Genomic DNA, 19265 nt, shown 5'->3' with positions numbered 1-19265 from the left:
GCTGTTGCAGTGTTGCCCTCTCAGGCAACACTGAGTGACTGACTGAGCCTCACCGTCTTATATAAAGTTCAGACGGAACTTTGCACGTGTCATAGTGGAGCCCTCAGGATTCCAGAGCCAGCTTTCTGACATCATAATGGGGCCTCAGAGATAAAAGCCTGGGCCCAGGCAGTGTTGGTCAGTGCTGCTCAGCAGGCAGCACTGGACTGGACTGGATTACAGCTGATACAAGGTGTGAAGGAACAAGGGGTGGCTGTGGGCATGCACTTGCTGCCGCTGCCAGTGTTTATCTGCATGGCAGCAGGGCATTTGGGCGTTGCCAGGAAGGCGTTTTTATGTAGATTCCTCCTCTTTCAGCACTGCATTGTGGTGCAAGCAAAAGAAGCAAATCCTGTCTGGCTTCCTCTCCGGCCTTTATTCACCTCCCGTGTAGCTGTGAGTGTGTGAGCCTGCAGGGCCCCATGGAATTGCCTAGAAGTAGGCTGAATCGCTGCAAGGGCTGAACAGCAGTATCGGGCAGGCTCGGGCAACGCGCGGCCCGTTCGGGTTATCGCTTCTCGGCCTTTTGGCTAAGATCAAGTGTAGTATCTGTTCTTATCAGTTTAATATCTGATACGTCCCCTATCTGGGGACCATATATTAAATGGATTTTTAGAACAGGGAGATGGAAATAGAGCTTGCTCTGTCCACTCCACGCATTGACCTGGTATTGCAGTATTTCCAGGACCGGTGCACCCTTTCCTTATGTGTTGACTAAAAGCAGATTCCAAAAGTGTTTTTTGTCTTTGCTATTGTTTCTGTCTTTCTGAAGGGATCTCCCCTTTTAATCCCATTATTTCAACACCTGTTGGACAATGCATGAGTGATAATGAGCTCATTGATTAAATGCAATTAATGAATAGATTGCCACCTCTTGTTGTGTGTCGTCTGTGTTTCTGTGTTTCCGGCATTTCACATTGGAACACCTCATTCACCTTCCTTGTCTTCTCTCTGCCCTCCCTTTTAGGTAAGTTAAAGAGCTGCACCTGAGCCAGCCACTGATTGATTGATTGATTGATTGATTGATTGATTGATTGATTGATTGATGCAGCACAACAGTCAAATAGTGGAGTGGAGTAGGGGAACAGCAAACAGCCAATAAAGCAGCCCGCCCGCTCGCCTGCCCGCCACAATGGACCTACCTGTGTACACTAGATGGATGTGATGGAATGTACTGTCGTCCCTACATTTCAAGAAGAAGTAAGAATTGCAGTTGCAACAAAGCCTTGCTTGCCTACAAAGAGAGCAGCAATTTGGATTTGTTACTATGTTACCTAGAAGAATAACAAACTGTGCAAGGATGGAGGTTGTAGGAGCAAGGAGAAGTTGTCTGTAAAGTTGGTGGATGCCTATTTTCCATTTTGCAGTCCCTTGTCTCCCTCTTGTGGCCTCCTGGAGGCAACTAGCTGTGCAAAAAAAAGACAGCCTGGCGGCCGGCTGTTGCAGTGTTGCCCTCTCAGGCAACACTGAGTGACTGACTGAGCCTCACCGTCTTATATAAAGTTCAGACGGAACTTTGCACGTGTCATAGTGGAGCCCTCAGGATTCCAGAGCCAGCTTTCTGACATCATAATGGGGCCTCAGAGATAAAAGCCTGGGCCCAGGCAGTGTTGGTCAGTGCTGCTCAGCAGGCAGCACTGGACTGGACTGGATTACAGCTGATACAAGGTGTGAAGGAACAAGGGGTGGCTGTGGGCATGCACTTGCTGCCGCTGCCAGTGTTTATCTGCATGGCAGCAGGGCATTTGGGCGTTGCCAGGAAGGCGTTTTTATGTAGATTCCTCCTCTTTCAGCACTGCATTGTGGTGCAAGCAAAAGAAGCAAATCCTGTCTGGCTTCCTCTCCGGCCTTTATTCACCTCCCGTGTAGCTGTGAGTGTGTGAGCCTGCAGGGCCCCATGGAATTGCCTAGAAGTAGGCTGAATCGCTGCAAGGGCTGAACAGCAGTATCGGGCAGGCTCGGGCAACGCGCGGCCCGTTCGGGTTATCGCTTCTCGGCCTTTTGGCTAAGATCAAGTGTAGTATCTGTTCTTATCAGTTTAATATCTGATACGTCCCCTATCTGGGGACCATATATTAAATGGATTTTTAGAACAGGGAGATGGAAATAGAGCTTGCTCTGTCCACTCCACGCATTGACCTGGTATTGCAGTATTTCCAGGACCGGTGCACCCTTTCCTTATGTGTTGACTAAAAGCAGATTCCAAAAGTGTTTTTTGTCTTTGCTATTGTTTCTGTCTTTCTGAAGGGATCTCCCCTTTTAATCCCATTATTTCAACACCTGTTGGACAATGCATGAGTGATAATGAGCTCATTGATTAAATGCAATTAATGAATAGATTGCCACCTCTTGTTGTGTGTCGTCTGTGTTTCTGTGTTTCCGGCATTTCACATTGGAACACCTCATTCACCTTCCTTGTCTTCTCTCCGCCCTCCCTTTTAGGTAAGTTAAAGAGCTGCACCTGAGCCAGCCACTGATTGATTGATTGATTGATTGATTGATTGATTGATTGATTGATTGATTGATTGATGCAGCACAACAGTCAAATAGTGGAGTGGAGTAGGGGAACAGCAAACAGCCAATAAAGCAGCCCGCCCGCTCGCCTGCCCGCCACAATGGACCTACCTGTGTACACTAGATGGATGTGATGGAATGTACTGTCGTCCCTACATTTCAAGAAGAAGTAAGAATTGCAGTTGCAACAAAGCCTTGCTTGCCTACAAAGAGAGCAGCAATTTGGATTTGTTACTATGTTACCTAGAAGAATAACAAACTGTGCAAGGATGGAGGTTGTAGGAGCAAGGAGAAGTTGTCTGTAAAGTTGGTGGATGCCTATTTTCCATTTTGCAGTCCCTTGTCTCCCTCTTGTGGCCTCCTGGAGGCAACTAGCTGTGCAAAAAAAAGACAGCCTGGCGGCCGGCTGTTGCAGTGTTGCCCTCTCAGGCAACACTGAGTGACTGACTGAGCCTCACCGTCTTATATAAAGTTCAGACGGAACTTTGCACGTGTCATAGTGGAGCCCTCAGGATTCCAGAGCCAGCTTTCTGACATCATAATGGGGCCTCAGAGATAAAAGCCTGGGCCCAGGCAGTGTTGGTCAGTGCTGCTCAGCAGGCAGCACTGGACTGGACTGGATTACAGCTGATACAAGGTGTGAAGGAACAAGGGGTGGCTGTGGGCATGCACTTGCTGCCGCTGCCAGTGTTTATCTGCATGGCAGCAGGGCATTTGGGCGTTGCCAGGAAGGCGTTTTTATGTAGATTCCTCCTCTTTCAGCACTGCATTGTGGTGCAAGCAAAAGAAGCAAATCCTGTCTGGCTTCCTCTCCGGCCTTTATTCACCTCCCGTGTAGCTGTGAGTGTGTGAGCCTGCAGGGCCCCATGGAATTGCCTAGAAGTAGGCTGAATCGCTGCAAGGGCTGAACAGCAGTATCGGGCAGGCTCGGGCAACGCGCGGCCCGTTCGGGTTATCGCTTCTCGGCCTTTTGGCTAAGATCAAGTGTAGTATCTGTTCTTATCAGTTTAATATCTGATACGTCCCCTATCTGGGGACCATATATTAAATGGATTTTTAGAACAGGGAGATGGAAATAGAGCTTGCTCTGTCCACTCCACGCATTGACCTGGTATTGCAGTATTTCCAGGACCGGTGCACCCTTTCCTTATGTGTTGACTAAAAGCAGATTCCAAAAGTGTTTTTTGTCTTTGCTATTGTTTCTGTCTTTCTGAAGGGATCTCCCCTTTTAATCCCATTATTTCAACACCTGTTGGACAATGCATGAGTGATAATGAGCTCATTGATTAAATGCAATTAATGAATAGATTGCCACCTCTTGTTGTGTGTCGTCTGTGTTTCTGTGTTTCCGGCATTTCACATTGGAACACCTCATTCACCTTCCTTGTCTTCTCTCCGCCCTCCCTTTTAGGTAAGTTAAAGAGCTGCACCTGAGCCAGCCACTGATTGATTGATTGATTGATTGATTGATTGATTGATTGATTGATTGATTGATTGATTGATTGATTGATGCAGCACAACAGTCAAATAGTGGAGTGGAGTAGGGGAACAGCAAACAGCCAATAAAGCAGCCCGCCCGCTCGCCTGCCCGCCACAATGGACCTACCTGTGTACACTAGATGGATGTGATGGAATGTACTGTCGTCCCTACATTTCAAGAAGAAGTAAGAATTGCAGTTGCAACAAAGCCTTGCTTGCCTACAAAGAGAGCAGCAATTTGGATTTGTTACTATGTTACCTAGAAGAATAACAAACTGTGCAAGGATGGAGGTTGTAGGAGCAAGGAGAAGTTGTCTGTAAAGTTGGTGGATGCCTATTTTCCATTTTGCAGTCCCTTGTCTCCCTCTTGTGGCCTCCTGGAGGCAACTAGCTGTGCAAAAAAAAGACAGCCTGGCGGCCGGCTGTTGCAGTGTTGCCCTCTCAGGCAACACTGAGTGACTGACTGAGCCTCACCGTCTTATATAAAGTTCAGACGGAACTTTGCACGTGTCATAGTGGAGCCCTCAGGATTCCAGAGCCAGCTTTCTGACATCATAATGGGGCCTCAGAGATAAAAGCCTGGGCCCAGGCAGTGTTGGTCAGTGCTGCTCAGCAGGCAGCACTGGACTGGACTGGATTACAGCTGATACAAGGTGTGAAGGAACAAGGGGTGGCTGTGGGCATGCACTTGCTGCCGCTGCCAGTGTTTATCTGCATGGCAGCAGGGCATTTGGGCGTTGCCAGGAAGGCGTTTTTATGTAGATTCCTCCTCTTTCAGCACTGCATTGTGGTGCAAGCAAAAGAAGCAAATCCTGTCTGGCTTCCTCTCCGGCCTTTATTCACCTCCCGTGTAGCTGTGAGTGTGTGAGCCTGCAGGGCCCCATGGAATTGCCTAGAAGTAGGCTGAATCGCTGCAAGGGCTGAACAGCAGTATCGGGCAGGCTCGGGCAACGCGCGGCCCGTTCGGGTTATCGCTTCTCGGCCTTTTGGCTAAGATCAAGTGTAGTATCTGTTCTTATCAGTTTAATATCTGATACGTCCCCTATCTGGGGACCATATATTAAATGGATTTTTAGAACAGGGAGATGGAAATAGAGCTTGCTCTGTCCACTCCACGCATTGACCTGGTATTGCAGTATTTCCAGGACCGGTGCACCCTTTCCTTATGTGTTGACTAAAAGCAGATTCCAAAAGTGTTTTTTGTCTTTGCTATTGTTTCTGTCTTTCTGAAGGGATCTCCCCTTTTAATCCCATTATTTCAACACCTGTTGGACAATGCATGAGTGATAATGAGCTCATTGATTAAATGCAATTAATGAATAGATTGCCACCTCTTGTTGTGTGTCGTCTGTGTTTCTGTGTTTCCGGCATTTCACATTGGAACACCTCATTCACCTTCCTTGTCTTCTCTCCGCCCTCCCTTTTAGGTAAGTTAAAGAGCTGCACCTGAGCCAGCCACTGATTGATTGATTGATTGATTGATTGATTGATTGATTGATTGATTGATTGATTGATGCAGCACAACAGTCAAATAGTGGAGTGGAGTAGGGGAACAGCAAACAGCCAATAAAGCAGCCCGCCCGCTCGCCTGCCCGCCACAATGGACCTACCTGTGTACACTAGATGGATGTGATGGAATGTACTGTCGTCCCTACATTTCAAGAAGAAGTAAGAATTGCAGTTGCAACAAAGCCTTGCTTGCCTACAAAGAGAGCAGCAATTTGGATTTGTTACTATGTTACCTAGAAGAATAACAAACTGTGCAAGGATGGAGGTTGTAGGAGCAAGGAGAAGTTGTCTGTAAAGTTGGTGGATGCCTATTTTCCATTTTGCAGTCCCTTGTCTCCCTCTTGTGGCCTCCTGGAGGCAACTAGCTGTGCAAAAAAAAGACAGCCTGGCGGCCGGCTGTTGCAGTGTTGCCCTCTCAGGCAACACTGAGTGACTGACTGAGCCTCACCGTCTTATATAAAGTTCAGACGGAACTTTGCACGTGTCATAGTGGAGCCCTCAGGATTCCAGAGCCAGCTTTCTGACATCATAATGGGGCCTCAGAGATAAAAGCCTGGGCCCAGGCAGTGTTGGTCAGTGCTGCTCAGCAGGCAGCACTGGACTGGACTGGATTACAGCTGATACAAGGTGTGAAGGAACAAGGGGTGGCTGTGGGCATGCACTTGCTGCCGCTGCCAGTGTTTATCTGCATGGCAGCAGGGCATTTGGGCGTTGCCAGGAAGGCGTTTTTATGTAGATTCCTCCTCTTTCAGCACTGCATTGTGGTGCAAGCAAAAGAAGCAAATCCTGTCTGGCTTCCTCTCCGGCCTTTATTCACCTCCCGTGTAGCTGTGAGTGTGTGAGCCTGCAGGGCCCCATGGAATTGCCTAGAAGTAGGCTGAATCGCTGCAAGGGCTGAACAGCAGTATCGGGCAGGCTCGGGCAACGCGCGGCCCGTTCGGGTTATCGCTTCTCGGCCTTTTGGCTAAGATCAAGTGTAGTATCTGTTCTTATCAGTTTAATATCTGATACGTCCCCTATCTGGGGACCATATATTAAATGGATTTTTAGAACAGGGAGATGGAAATAGAGCTTGCTCTGTCCACTCCACGCATTGACCTGGTATTGCAGTATTTCCAGGACCGGTGCACCCTTTCCTTATGTGTTGACTAAAAGCAGATTCCAAAAGTGTTTTTTGTCTTTGCTATTGTTTCTGTCTTTCTGAAGGGATCTCCCCTTTTAATCCCATTATTTCAACACCTGTTGGACAATGCATGAGTGATAATGAGCTCATTGATTAAATGCAATTAATGAATAGATTGCCACCTCTTGTTGTGTGTCGTCTGTGTTTCTGTGTTTCCGGCATTTCACATTGGAACACCTCATTCACCTTCCTTGTCTTCTCTCCGCCCTCCCTTTTAGGTAAGTTAAAGAGCTGCACCTGAGCCAGCCACTGATTGATTGATTGATTGATTGATTGATTGATTGATTGATTGATTGATTGATTGATTGATGCAGCACAACAGTCAAATAGTGGAGTGGAGTAGGGGAACAGCAAACAGCCAATAAAGCAGCCCGCCCGCTCGCCTGCCCGCCACAATGGACCTACCTGTGTACACTAGATGGATGTGATGGAATGTACTGTCGTCCCTACATTTCAAGAAGAAGTAAGAATTGCAGTTGCAACAAAGCCTTGCTTGCCTACAAAGAGAGCAGCAATTTGGATTTGTTACTATGTTACCTAGAAGAATAACAAACTGTGCAAGGATGGAGGTTGTAGGAGCAAGGAGAAGTTGTCTGTAAAGTTGGTGGATGCCTATTTTCCATTTTGCAGTCCCTTGTCTCCCTCTTGTGGCCTCCTGGAGGCAACTAGCTGTGCAAAAAAAAGACAGCCTGGCGGCCGGCTGTTGCAGTGTTGCCCTCTCAGGCAACACTGAGTGACTGACTGAGCCTCACCGTCTTATATAAAGTTCAGACGGAACTTTGCACGTGTCATAGTGGAGCCCTCAGGATTCCAGAGCCAGCTTTCTGACATCATAATGGGGCCTCAGAGATAAAAGCCTGGGCCCAGGCAGTGTTGGTCAGTGCTGCTCAGCAGGCAGCACTGGACTGGACTGGATTACAGCTGATACAAGGTGTGAAGGAACAAGGGGTGGCTGTGGGCATGCACTTGCTGCCGCTGCCAGTGTTTATCTGCATGGCAGCAGGGCATTTGGGCGTTGCCAGGAAGGCGTTTTTATGTAGATTCCTCCTCTTTCAGCACTGCATTGTGGTGCAAGCAAAAGAAGCAAATCCTGTCTGGCTTCCTCTCCGGCCTTTATTCACCTCCCGTGTAGCTGTGAGTGTGTGAGCCTGCAGGGCCCCATGGAATTGCCTAGAAGTAGGCTGAATCGCTGCAAGGGCTGAACAGCAGTATCGGGCAGGCTCGGGCAACGCGCGGCCCGTTCGGGTTATCGCTTCTCGGCCTTTTGGCTAAGATCAAGTGTAGTATCTGTTCTTATCAGTTTAATATCTGATACGTCCCCTATCTGGGGACCATATATTAAATGTATTTTTAGAACAGGGAGATGGAAATAGAGCTTGCTCTGTCCACTCCACGCATTGACCTGGTATTGCAGTATTTCCAGGACCGGTGCACCCTTTCCTTATGTGTTGACTAAAAGCAGATTCCAAAAGTGTTTTTTGTCTTTGCTATTGTTTCTGTCTTTCTGAAGGGATCTCCCCTTTTAATCCCATTATTTCAACACCTGTTGGACAATGCATGAGTGATAATGAGCTCATTGATTAAATGCAATTAATGAATAGATTGCCACCTCTTGTTGTGTGTCGTCTGTGTTTCTGTGTTTCCGGCATTTCACATTGGAACACCTCATTCACCTTCCTTGTCTTCTCTCCGCCCTCCCTTTTAGGTAAGTTAAAGAGCTGCACCTGAGCCAGCCACTGATTGATTGATTGATTGATTGATTGATTGATTGATTGATTGATTGATTGATTGATTGATTGATTGATGCAGCACAACAGTCAAATAGTGGAGTGGAGTAGGGGAACAGCAAACAGCCAATAAAGCAGCCCGCCCGCTCGCCTGCCCGCCACAATGGACCTACCTGTGTACACTAGATGGATGTGATGGAATGTACTGTCGTCCCTACATTTCAAGAAGAAGTAAGAATTGCAGTTGCAACAAAGCCTTGCTTGCCTACAAAGAGAGCAGCAATTTGGATTTGTTACTATGTTACCTAGAAGAATAACAAACTGTGCAAGGATGGAGGTTGTAGGAGCAAGGAGAAGTTGTCTGTAAAGTTGGTGGATGCCTATTTTCCATTTTGCAGTCCCTTGTCTCCCTCTTGTGGCCTCCTGGAGGCAACTAGCTGTGCAAAAAAAAGACAGCCTGGCGGCCGGCTGTTGCAGTGTTGCCCTCTCAGGCAACACTGAGTGACTGACTGAGCCTCACCGTCTTATATAAAGTTCAGACGGAACTTTGCACGTGTCATAGTGGAACCCTCAGGATTCCAGAGCCAGCTTTCTGACATCATAATGGGGCCTCAGAGATAAAAGCCTGGGCCCAGGCAGTGTTGGTCAGTGCTGCTCAGCAGGCAGCACTGGACTGGACTGGATTACAGCTGATACAAGGTGTGAAGGAACAAGGGGTGGCTGTGGGCATGCACTTGCTGCCGCTGCCAGTGTTTATCTGCATGGCAGCAGGGCATTTGGGCGTTGCCAGGAAGGCGTTTTTATGTAGATTCCTCCTCTTTCAGCACTGCATTGTGGTGCAAGCAAAAGAAGCAAATCCTGTCTGGCTTCCTCTCCGGCCTTTATTCACCTCCCGTGTAGCTGTGAGTGTGTGAGCCTGCAGGGCCCCATGGAATTGCCTAGAAGTAGGCTGAATCGCTGCAAGGGCTGAACAGCAGTATCGGGCAGGCTCGGGCAACGCGCGGCCCGTTCGGGTTATCGCTTCTCGGCCTTTTGGCTAAGATCAAGTGTAGTATCTGTTCTTATCAGTTTAATATCTGATACGTCCCCTATCTGGGGACCATATATTAAATGGATTTTTAGAACAGGGAGATGGAAATAGAGCTTGCTCTGTCCACTCCACGCATTGACCTGGTATTGCAGTATTTCCAGGACCGGTGCACCCTTTCCTTATGTGTTGACTAAAAGCAGATTCCAAAAGTGTTTTTTGTCTTTGCTATTGTTTCTGTCTTTCTGAAGGGAGATCCCCTTTTAATCCCATTATTTCAACACCTGTTGGACAATGCATGAGTGATAATGAGCTCATTGATTAAATGCAATTAATGAATAGATTGCCACCTCTTGTTGTGTGTCGTCTGTGTTTCTGTGTTTCCGGCATTTCACATTGGAACACCTCATTCACCTTCCTTGTCTTCTCTCCGCCCTCCCTTTTAGGTAAGTTAAAGAGCTGCACCTGAGCCAGCCACTGATTGATTGATTGATTGATTGATTGATTGATTGATTGATTGATGCAGCACAACAGTCAAATAGTGGAGTGGAGTAGGGGAACAGCAAACAGCCAATAAAGCAGCCCGCCCGCTCGCCTGCCCGCCACAATGGACCTACCTGTGTACACTAGATGGATGTGATGGAATGTACTGTCGTCCCTACATTTCAAGAAGAAGTAAGAATTGCAGTTGCAACAAAGCCTTGCTTGCCTACAAAGAGAGCAGCAATTTGGATTTGTTACTATGTTACCTAGAAGAATAACAAACTGTGCAAGGATGGAGGTTGTAGGAGCAAGGAGAAGTTGTCTGTAAAGTTGGTGGATGCCTATTTTCCATTTTGCAGTCCCTTGTCTCCCTCTTGTGGCCTCCTGGAGGCAACTAGCTGTGCAAAAAAAAGACAGCCTGGCGGCCGGCTGTTGCAGTGTTGCCCTCTCAGGCAACACTGAGTGACTGACTGAGCCTCACCGTCTTATATAAAGTTCAGACGGAACTTTGCACGTGTCATAGTGGAGCCCTCAGGATTCCAGAGCCAGCTTTCTGACATCATAATGGGGCCTCAGAGATAAAAGCCTGGGCCCAGGCAGTGTTGGTCAGTGCTGCTCAGCAGGCAGCACTGGACTGGACTGGATTACAGCTGATACAAGGTGTGAAGGAACAAGGGGTGGCTGTGGGCATGCACTTGCTGCCGCTGCCAGTGTTTATCTGCATGGCAGCAGGGCATTTGGGCGTTGCCAGGAAGGCGTTTTTATGTAGATTCCTCCTCTTTCAGCACTGCATTGTGGTGCAAGCAAAAGAAGCAAATCCTGTCTGGCTTCCTCTCCGGCCTTTATTCACCTCCCGTGTAGCTGTGAGTGTGTGAGCCTGCAGGGCCCCATGGAATTGCCTAGAAGTAGGCTGAATCGCTGCAAGGGCTGAACAGCAGTATCGGGCAGGCTCGGGCAACGCGCGGCCCGTTCGGGTTATCGCTTCTCGGCCTTTTGGCTAAGATCAAGTGTAGTATCTGTTCTTATCAGTTTAATATCTGATACGTCCCCTATCTGGGGACCATATATTAAATGGATTTTTAGAACAGGGAGATGGAAATAGAGCTTGCTCTGTCCACTCCACGCATTGACCTGGTATTGCAGTATTTCCAGGACCGGTGCACCCTTTCCTTATGTGTTGACTAAAAGCAGATTCCAAAAGTGTTTTTTGTCTTTGCTATTGTTTCTGTCTTTCTGAAGGGATCTCCCCTTTTAATCACATTATTTCAACACCTGTTGGACAATGCATGAGTGATAATGAGCTCATTGATTAAATGCAATTAATGAATAGATTGCCACCTCTTGTTGTGTGTCGTCTGTGTTTCTGTGTTTCCGGCATTTCACATTGGAACACCTCATTCACCTTCCTTGTCTTCTCTCCGCCCTCCCTTTTAGGTAAGTTAAAGAGCTGCACCTGAGCCAGCCACTGATTGATTGATTGATTGATTGATTGATTGATTGATTGATTGATTGATGCAGCACAACAGTCAAATAGTGGAGTGGAGTAGGGGAACAGCAAACAGCCAATAAAGCAGCCCGCCCGCTCGCCTGCCCGCCACAATGGACCTACCTGTGTACACTAGATGGATGTGATGGAATGTACTGTCGTCCCTACATTTCAAGAAGAAGTAAGAATTGCAGTTGCAACAAAGCCTTGCTTGCCTACAAAGAGAGCAGCAATTTGGATTTGTTACTATGTTACCTAGAAGAATAACAAACTGTGCAAGGATGGAGGTTGTAGGAGCAAGGAGAAGTTGTCTGTAAAGTTGGTGGATGCCTATTTTCCATTTTGCAGTCCCTTGTCTCCCTCTTGTGGCCTCCTGGAGGCAACTAGCTGTGCAAAAAAAAGACAGCCTGGCGGCCGGCTGTTGCAGTGTTGCCCTCTCAGGCAACACTGAGTGACTGACTGAGCCTCACCGTCTTATATAAAGTTCAGACGGAACTTTGCACGTGTCATAGTGGAGCCCTCAGGATTCCAGAGCCAGCTTTCTGACATCATAATGGGGCCTCAGAGATAAAAGCCTGGGCCCAGGCAGTGTTGGTCAGTGCTGCTCAGCAGGCAGCACTGGACTGGACTGGATTACAGCTGATACAAGGTGTGAAGGAACAAGGGGTGGCTGTGGGCATGCACTTGCTGCCGCTGCCAGTGTTTATCTGCATGGCAGCAGGGCATTTGGGCGTTGCCAGGAAGGCGTTTTTATGTAGATTCCTCCTCTTTCAGCACTGCATTGTGGTGCAAGCAAAAGAAGCAAATCCTGTCTGGCTTCCTCTCCGGCCTTTATTCACCTCCCGTGTAGCTGTGAGTGTGTGAGCCTGCAGGGCCCCATGGAATTGCCTAGAAGTAGGCTGAATCGCTGCAAGGGCTGAACAGCAGTATCGGGCAGGCTCGGGCAACGCGCGGCCCGTTCGGGTTATCGCTTCTCGGCCTTTTGGCTAAGATCAAGTGTAGTATCTGTTCTTATCAGTTTAATATCTGATACGTCCCCTATCTGGGGACCATATATTAAATGGATTTTTAGAACAGGGAGATGGAAATAGAGCTTGCTCTGTCCACTCCACGCATTGACCTGGTATTGCAGTATTTCCAGGACCGGTGCACCCTTTCCTTATGTGTTGACTAAAAGCAGATTCCAAAAGTGTTTTTTGTCTTTGCTATTGTTTCTGTCTTTCTGAAGGGATCTCCCCTTTTAATCCCATTATTTCAACACCTGTTGGACAATGCATGAGTGATAATGAGCTCATTGATTAAATGCAATTAATGAATAGATTGCCACCTCTTGTTGTGTGTCGTCTGTGTTTCTGTGTTTCCGGCATTTCACATTGGAACACCTCATTCACCTTCCTTGTCTTCTCTCCGCCCTCCCTTTTAGGTAAGTTAAAGAGCTGCACCTGAGCCAGCCACTGATTGATTGATTGATTGATTGATTGATTGATTGATTGATTGATGCAGCACAACAGTCAAATAGTGGAGTGGAGTAGGGGAACAGCAAACAGCCAATAAAGCAGCCCGCCCGCTCGCCTGCCCGCCACAATGGACCTACCTGTGTACACTAGATGGATGTGATGGAATGTACTGTCGTCCCTACATTTCAAGAAGAAGTAAGAATTGCAGTTGCAACAAAGCCTTGCTTGCCTACAAAGAGAGCAGCAATTTGGATTTGTTACTATGTTACCTAGAAGAATAACAAACTGTGCAAGGATGGAGGTTGTAGGAGCAAGGAGAAGTTGTCTGTAAAGTTGGTGGATGCCTATTTTCCATTTTGCAGTCCCTTGTCTCCCTCTTGTGGCCTCCTGGAGGCAACTAGCTGTGCAAAAAAAAGACAGCCTGGCGGCCGGCTGTTGCAGTGTTGCCCTCTCAGGCAACACTGAGTGACTGACTGAGCCTCACCGTCTTATATAAAGTTCAGACGGAACTTTGCACGTGTCATAGTGGAGCCCTCAGGATTCCAGAGCCAGCTTTCTGACATCATAATGGGGCCTCAGAGATAAAAGCCTGGGCCCAGGCAGTGTTGGTCAGTGCTGCTCAGCAGGCAGCACTGGACTGGACTGGATTACAGCTGATACAAGGTGTGAAGGAACAAGGGGTGGCTGTGGGCATGCACTTGCTGCCGCTGCCAGTGTTTATCTGCATGGCAGCAGGGCATTTGGGCGTTGCCAGGAAGGCGTTTTTATGTAGATTCCTCCTCTTTCAGCACTGCATTGTGGTGCAAGCAAAAGAAGCAAATCCTGTCTGGCTTCCTCTCCGGCCTTTATTCACCTCCCGTGTAGCTGTGAGTGTGTGAGCCTGCAGGGCCCCATGGAATTGCCTAGAAGTAGGCTGAATCGCTGCAAGGGCTGAACAGCAGTATCGGGCAGGCTCGGGCAACGCGCGGCCCGTTCGGGTTATCGCTTCTCGGCCTTTTGGCTAAGATCAAGTGTAGTATCTGTTCTTATCAGTTTAATATCTGATACGTCCCCTATCTGGGGACCATATATTAAATGGATTTTTAGAACAGGGAGATGGAAATAGAGCTTGCTCTGTCCACTCCACGCATTGACCTGGTATTGCAGTATTTCCAGGACCGGTGCACCCTTTCCTTATGTGTTGACTAAAAGCAGATTCCAAAAGTGTTTTTTGTCTTTGCTATTGTTTCTGTCTTTCTGAAGGGATCTCCCCTTTTAATCCCATTATTTCAACACCTGTTGGACAATGCATGAGTGATAATGAGCTCATTGATTAAATGCAATTAATGAATAGATTGCCACCTCTTGTTGTGTGTCGTCTGTGTTTCTGTGTTTCCGGCATTTCACATTGGAACACCTCATTCACCTTCCTTGTCTTCTCTCCGCCCTCCCTTTTAGGTAAGTTAAAGAGCTGCACCTGAGCCAGCCACTGATTGATTGATTGATTGATTGATTGATTGATTGATTGATTGATTGATTGATTGATTGATTGATGCAGCACAACAGTCAAATAGTGGAGTGGAGTAGGGGAACAGCAAACAGCCAATAAAGCAGCCCGCCCGCTCGCCTGCCCGCCACAATGGACCTACCTGTGTACACTAGATGGATGTGATGGAATGTACTGTCGTCCCTACATTTCAAGAAGAAGTAAGAATTGCAGTTGCAACAAAGCCTTGCTTGCCTACAAAGAGAGCAGCAATTTGGATTTGTTACTATGTTACCTAGAAGAATAACAAACTGTGCAAGGATGGAGGTTGTAGGAGCAAGGAGAAGTTGTCTGTAAAGTTGGTGGATGCCTATTTTCCATTTTGCAGTCCCTTGTCTCCCTCTTGTGGCCTCCTGGAGGCAACTAGCTGTGCAAAAAAAAGACAGCCTGGCGGCCGGCTGTTGCAGTGTTGCCCTCTCAGGCAACACTGAGTGACTGACTGAGCCTCACCGTCTTATATAAAGTTCAGACGGAACTTTGCACGTGTCATAGTGGAGCCCTCAGGATTCCAGAGCCAGCTTTCTGACATCATAATGGGGCCTCAGAGATAAAAGCCTGGGCCCAGGCAGTGTTGGTCAGTGCTGCTCAGCAGGCAGCACTGGACTGGACTGGATTACAGCTGATACAAGGTGTGAAGGAACAAGGGGTGGCTGTGGGCATGCACTTGCTGCCGCTGCCAGTGTTTATCTGCATGGCAGCAGGGCATTTGGGCGTTGCCAGGAAGACGTTTTTATGTAGATTCCTCCTCTTTCAGCACTGCATTGTGGTGCAAGCAAAAGAAGCAAATCCTGTCTGGCTTCCTCTCCGGCCTTTATTCACCTCCCGTGTAGCTGTGAGTGTGTGAGCCTGCAGGGCCCCATGGAATTGCCTAGAAGTAGGCTGAATCGCTGCAAGGGCTGAACAGCAGTATCGGGCAGGCTCGGGCAACGCGCGGCCCGTTCGGGTTATCGCTTCTCGGCCTTTTGGCTAAGATCAAGTGTAGTATCTGTTCTTATCAGTTTAATATCTGATACGTCCCCTATCTGGGGACCATATATTAAATGGATTTTTAGAACAGGGAGATGGAAATAGAGCTTGCTCTGTCCACTCCACGCATTGACCTGGTATTGCAGTATTTCCAGGACCGGTGCACCCTTTCCTTATGTGTTGACTAAAAGCAGATTCCAAAAGTGTTTTTTGTCTTTGCTATTGTTTCTGTCTTTCTGAAGGGATCTCCCCTTTTAATCCCATTATTTCAACACCTGTTGGACAATGCATGAGTGATAATGAGCTCATTGATTAAATGCAATTAATGAATAGATTGCCACCTCTTGTTGTGTGTCGTCTGTGTTTCTGTGTTTCCGGCATTTCACATTGGAACACCTCATTCACCTTCCTTGTCTTCTCTCCGCCCTCCCTTTTAGGTAAGTTAAAGAGCTGCACCTGAGCCAGCCACTGATTGATTGATTGATTGATTGATTGATTGATTGATTGATTGATTGATGCAGCACAACAGTCAAATAGTGGAGTGGAGTAGGGGAACAGCAAACAGCCAATAAAGCAGCCCGCCCGCTCGCCTGCCCGCCACAATGGACCTACCTGTGTACACTAGATGGATGTGATGGAATGTACTGTCGTCCCTACATTTCAAGAAGAAGTAAGAATTGCAGTTGCAACAAAGCCTTGCTTGCCTACAAAGAGAGCAGCAATTTGGATTTGTTACTATGTTACCTAGAAGAATAACAAACTGTGCAAGGATGGAGGTTGTAGGAGCAAGGAGAAGTTGTCTGTAAAGTTGGTGGATGCCTATTTTCCATTTTGCAGTCCCTTGTCTCCCTCTTGTGGCCTCCTGGAGGCAACTAGCTGTGCAAAAAAAAGACAGCCTGGCGGCCGGCTGTTGCAGTGTTGCCCTCTCAGGCAACACTGAGTTACTGACTGAGCCTCACCGTCTTATATAAAGTTCAGACGGAACTTTGCACGTGTCATAGTGGAGCCCTCAGGATTCCAGAGCCAGCTTTCTGACATCATAATGGGGCCTCAGAGATAAAAGCCTGGGCCCAGGCAGTGTTGGTCAGTGCTGCTCAGCAGGCAGCACTGGACTGGACTGGATTACAGCTGATACAAGGTGTGAAGGAACAAGGGGTGGCTGTGGGCATGCACTTGCTGCCGCTGCCAGTGTTTATCTGCATGGCAGCAGGGCATTTGGGCGCTGCCAGGAAGGCGTTTTTATGTAGATTCCTCCTCTTTCAGCACTGCATTGTGGTGCAAGCAAAAGAAGCAAATCCTGTCTGGCTTCCTCTCCGGCCTTTATTCACCTCCCGTGTAGCTGTGAGTGTGTGAGCCTGCAGGGCCCCATGGAATTGCCTAGAAGTAGGCTGAATCGCTGCAAGGGCTGAACAGCAGTATCGGGCAGGCTCGGGCAACGCGCGGCCCGTTCGGGTTATCGCTTCTCGGCCTTTTGGCTAAGATCAAGTGTAGTATCTGTTCTTATCAGTTTAATATCTGATACGTCCCCTATCTGGGGACCATATATTAAATGGATTTTTAGAACAGGGAGATGGAAATAGAGCTTGCTCTGTCCACTCCACGCATTGACCTGGTATTGCAGTATTTCCAGGACCGGTGCACCCTTTCCTTATGTGTTGACTAAAAGCAGATTCCAAAAGTGTTTTTTGTCTTTGCTATTGTTTCTGTCTTTCTGAAGGGATCTCCCCTTTTAATCCCATTATTTCAACACCTGTTGGACAATGCATGAGTGATAATGAGCTCATTGATTAAATGCAATTAATGAATAGATTGCCACCTCTTGTTGTGTGTCGTCTGTGTTTCTGTGTTTCCGGCATTTCACATTGGAACACCTCATTCACCTTCCTTGTCTTCTCTCCGCCCTCCCTTTTAGGTAAGTTAAAGAGCTGCACCTGAGCCAGCCACTGATTGATTGATTGATTGATTGATTGATTGATTGATTGATTGATTGATGCAGCACAACAGTCAAATAGTGGAGTGGAGTAGGGGAACAGCAAACAGCCAATAAAGCAGCCCGCCCGCTCGCCTGCCCGCCACAATGGACCTACCTGTGTACACTAGATGGATGTGATGGAATGTACTGTCGTCCCTACATTTCAAGAAGAAGTAAGAATTGCAGTTGCAACAAAGCCTTGCTTGCCTACAAAGAGAGCAGCAATTTGGATTTGTTACTATGTTACCTAGAAGAATAACAAACTGTGCAAGGATGGAGGTTGTAGGAGCAAGGAGAAGTTGTCTGTAAAGTTGGTGGATGCCTATTTTCCATTTTGCAGTCCCTTGTCTCCCTCTTGTGGCCTCCTGGAGGCAACTAGCTGTGCAAAAAAAAGACAGCCTGGCGGCCGGCTGTTGCAGTGTTGCCCTCTCAGGCAACACTGAGTGACTGACTGAGCCTCACCGTCTTATATAAAGTTCAGACGGAACTTTGCACGTGTCATAGTGGAGCCCTCAGGATTCCAGAGCCAGCTTTCTGACATCATAATGGGGCCTCAGAGATAAAAGCCTGGGCCCAGGCAGTGTTGGTCAGTGCTGCTCAGCAGGCAGCACTGGACTGGACTGGATTACAGCTGATACAAGGTGTGAAGGAACAAGGGGTGGCTGTGGGCATGCACTTGCTGCCGCTGCCAGTGTTTATCTGCATGGCAGCAGGGCATTTGGGCGTTGCCAGGAAGGCGTTTTTATGTAGATTCCTCCTCTTTCAGCACTGCATTGTGGTGCAAGCAAAAGAAGCAAATCCTGTCTGGCTTCTAGCTGTGAGTGTGTGAGCCTGCAGGGCCCCATGGAATTGCCTAGAAGTAGGCTGAATCGCTGCAAGGGCTGAACAGCAGTATCGGGCAGGCTCGGGCAACGCGCGGCCCGTTCGGGTTATCGCTTCTCGGCCTTTTGGCTAAGATCAAGTGTAGTATCTGTTCTTATCAGTTTAATATCTGATACGTCCCCTATCTGGGGACCATATATTAAATGGATTTTTAGAACAGGGAGATGGAAATAGAGCTTGCTCTGTCCACTCCACGCATTGACCTGGTATTGCAGTATTTCCAGGACCGGTGCACCCTTTCCTTATGTGTTGACTAAAAGCAGATTCCAAAAGTGTTTTTTGTCTTTGCTATTGTTTCTGTCTTTCTGAAGGGATCTCCCCTTTTAATCCCATTATTTCAACACCTGTTGGACAATGCATGAGTGATAATGAGCTCATTGATTAAATGCAATTAATGAATAGATTGCCACCTCTTGTTGTGTGTCGTCTGTGTTTCTGTGTTTCCGGCATTTCACATTGGAACACCTCATTCACCTTCCTTGTCTTCTCTCCGCCCTCCCTTTTAGGTAAGTTAAAGAGCTGCACCTGAGCCAGCCACTGATTGATTGATTGATTGATTGATTGATTGATTGATTGATGCAGCACAACAGTCAAATAGTGGAGTGGAGTAGGGGAACAGCAAACAGCCAATAAAGCAGCCCGCCCGCTCGCCTGCCCGCCACAATGGACCTACCTGTGTACACTAGATGGATGTGATGGAATGTACTGTCGTCCCTACATTTCAAGAAGAAGTAAGAATTGCAGTTGCAACAAAGCCTTGCTTGCCTACAAAGAGAGCAGCAATTTGGATTTGTTACTATGTTACCTAGAAGAATAACAAACTGTGCAAGGATGGAGGTTGTAGGAGCAAGGAGAAGTTGTCTGTAAAGTTGGTGGATGCCTATTTTCCATTTTGCAGTCCCTTGTCTCCCTCTTGTGGCCTCCTGGAGGCAACTAGCTGTGCAAAAAAAAGACAGCCTGGCGGCCGGCTGTTGCAGTGTTGCCCTCTCAGGCAACACTGAGTGACTGACTGAGCC

The 19265-nt window shown here is 47.8% G+C and overlaps 13 non-coding genes across 13 annotated transcripts; all 13 read left to right on the top strand.

Annotated features, from left to right (window-relative positions):
• The first annotated feature begins 549 nt into the window (after positions 1-549).
• LOC142721991 (U2 spliceosomal RNA) lies at positions 550-740 on the top strand. Its single transcript, XR_012874322.1, has one exon. It is a non-coding gene; the product is annotated as a U2 spliceosomal RNA (small nuclear RNA).
• Positions 741-2024: 1284 nt separating this feature from the next.
• Positions 2025-2215, top strand: LOC142721990 (U2 spliceosomal RNA). Its single transcript, XR_012874321.1, has one exon. It is a non-coding gene; the product is annotated as a U2 spliceosomal RNA (small nuclear RNA).
• Positions 2216-3507: 1292 nt separating this feature from the next.
• LOC142721989 (U2 spliceosomal RNA) lies at positions 3508-3698 on the top strand. The gene has a single exon (XR_012874320.1). It is a non-coding gene; the product is annotated as a U2 spliceosomal RNA (small nuclear RNA).
• A 1304-nt stretch (positions 3699-5002) lies between these two features.
• On the top strand, positions 5003-5193 carry LOC142721988 (U2 spliceosomal RNA). The gene has a single exon (XR_012874319.1). It is a non-coding gene; the product is annotated as a U2 spliceosomal RNA (small nuclear RNA).
• Positions 5194-6485: 1292 nt separating this feature from the next.
• On the top strand, positions 6486-6676 carry LOC142721987 (U2 spliceosomal RNA). The gene has a single exon (XR_012874317.1). It is a non-coding gene; the product is annotated as a U2 spliceosomal RNA (small nuclear RNA).
• Positions 6677-7972: 1296 nt separating this feature from the next.
• LOC142722047 (U2 spliceosomal RNA) lies at positions 7973-8163 on the top strand. The gene has a single exon (XR_012874377.1). It is a non-coding gene; the product is annotated as a U2 spliceosomal RNA (small nuclear RNA).
• Positions 8164-9467: 1304 nt separating this feature from the next.
• Positions 9468-9658, top strand: LOC142721986 (U2 spliceosomal RNA). Its single transcript, XR_012874316.1, has one exon. It is a non-coding gene; the product is annotated as a U2 spliceosomal RNA (small nuclear RNA).
• A 1280-nt stretch (positions 9659-10938) lies between these two features.
• LOC142721985 (U2 spliceosomal RNA) lies at positions 10939-11129 on the top strand. The gene has a single exon (XR_012874315.1). It is a non-coding gene; the product is annotated as a U2 spliceosomal RNA (small nuclear RNA).
• A 1284-nt stretch (positions 11130-12413) lies between these two features.
• Positions 12414-12604, top strand: LOC142721984 (U2 spliceosomal RNA). The gene has a single exon (XR_012874314.1). It is a non-coding gene; the product is annotated as a U2 spliceosomal RNA (small nuclear RNA).
• Positions 12605-13884: 1280 nt separating this feature from the next.
• Positions 13885-14075, top strand: LOC142721982 (U2 spliceosomal RNA). The gene has a single exon (XR_012874313.1). It is a non-coding gene; the product is annotated as a U2 spliceosomal RNA (small nuclear RNA).
• Positions 14076-15375: 1300 nt separating this feature from the next.
• Positions 15376-15566, top strand: LOC142721981 (U2 spliceosomal RNA). Its single transcript, XR_012874312.1, has one exon. It is a non-coding gene; the product is annotated as a U2 spliceosomal RNA (small nuclear RNA).
• A 1284-nt stretch (positions 15567-16850) lies between these two features.
• LOC142721979 (U2 spliceosomal RNA) lies at positions 16851-17041 on the top strand. Its single transcript, XR_012874310.1, has one exon. It is a non-coding gene; the product is annotated as a U2 spliceosomal RNA (small nuclear RNA).
• Positions 17042-18298: 1257 nt separating this feature from the next.
• Positions 18299-18489, top strand: LOC142721978 (U2 spliceosomal RNA). Its single transcript, XR_012874309.1, has one exon. It is a non-coding gene; the product is annotated as a U2 spliceosomal RNA (small nuclear RNA).
• The last annotated feature ends 776 nt before the right edge of the window (positions 18490-19265 follow it).

Source organism: Rhinoderma darwinii, unplaced genomic scaffold (genome assembly GCF_050947455.1).
Source record: "Rhinoderma darwinii isolate aRhiDar2 unplaced genomic scaffold, aRhiDar2.hap1 Scaffold_530, whole genome shotgun sequence".
Lineage (NCBI taxonomy): Eukaryota > Metazoa > Chordata > Amphibia > Anura > Rhinodermatidae > Rhinoderma > Rhinoderma darwinii.
This window is presented reverse-complemented; position numbering and strand designations above follow the sequence as displayed.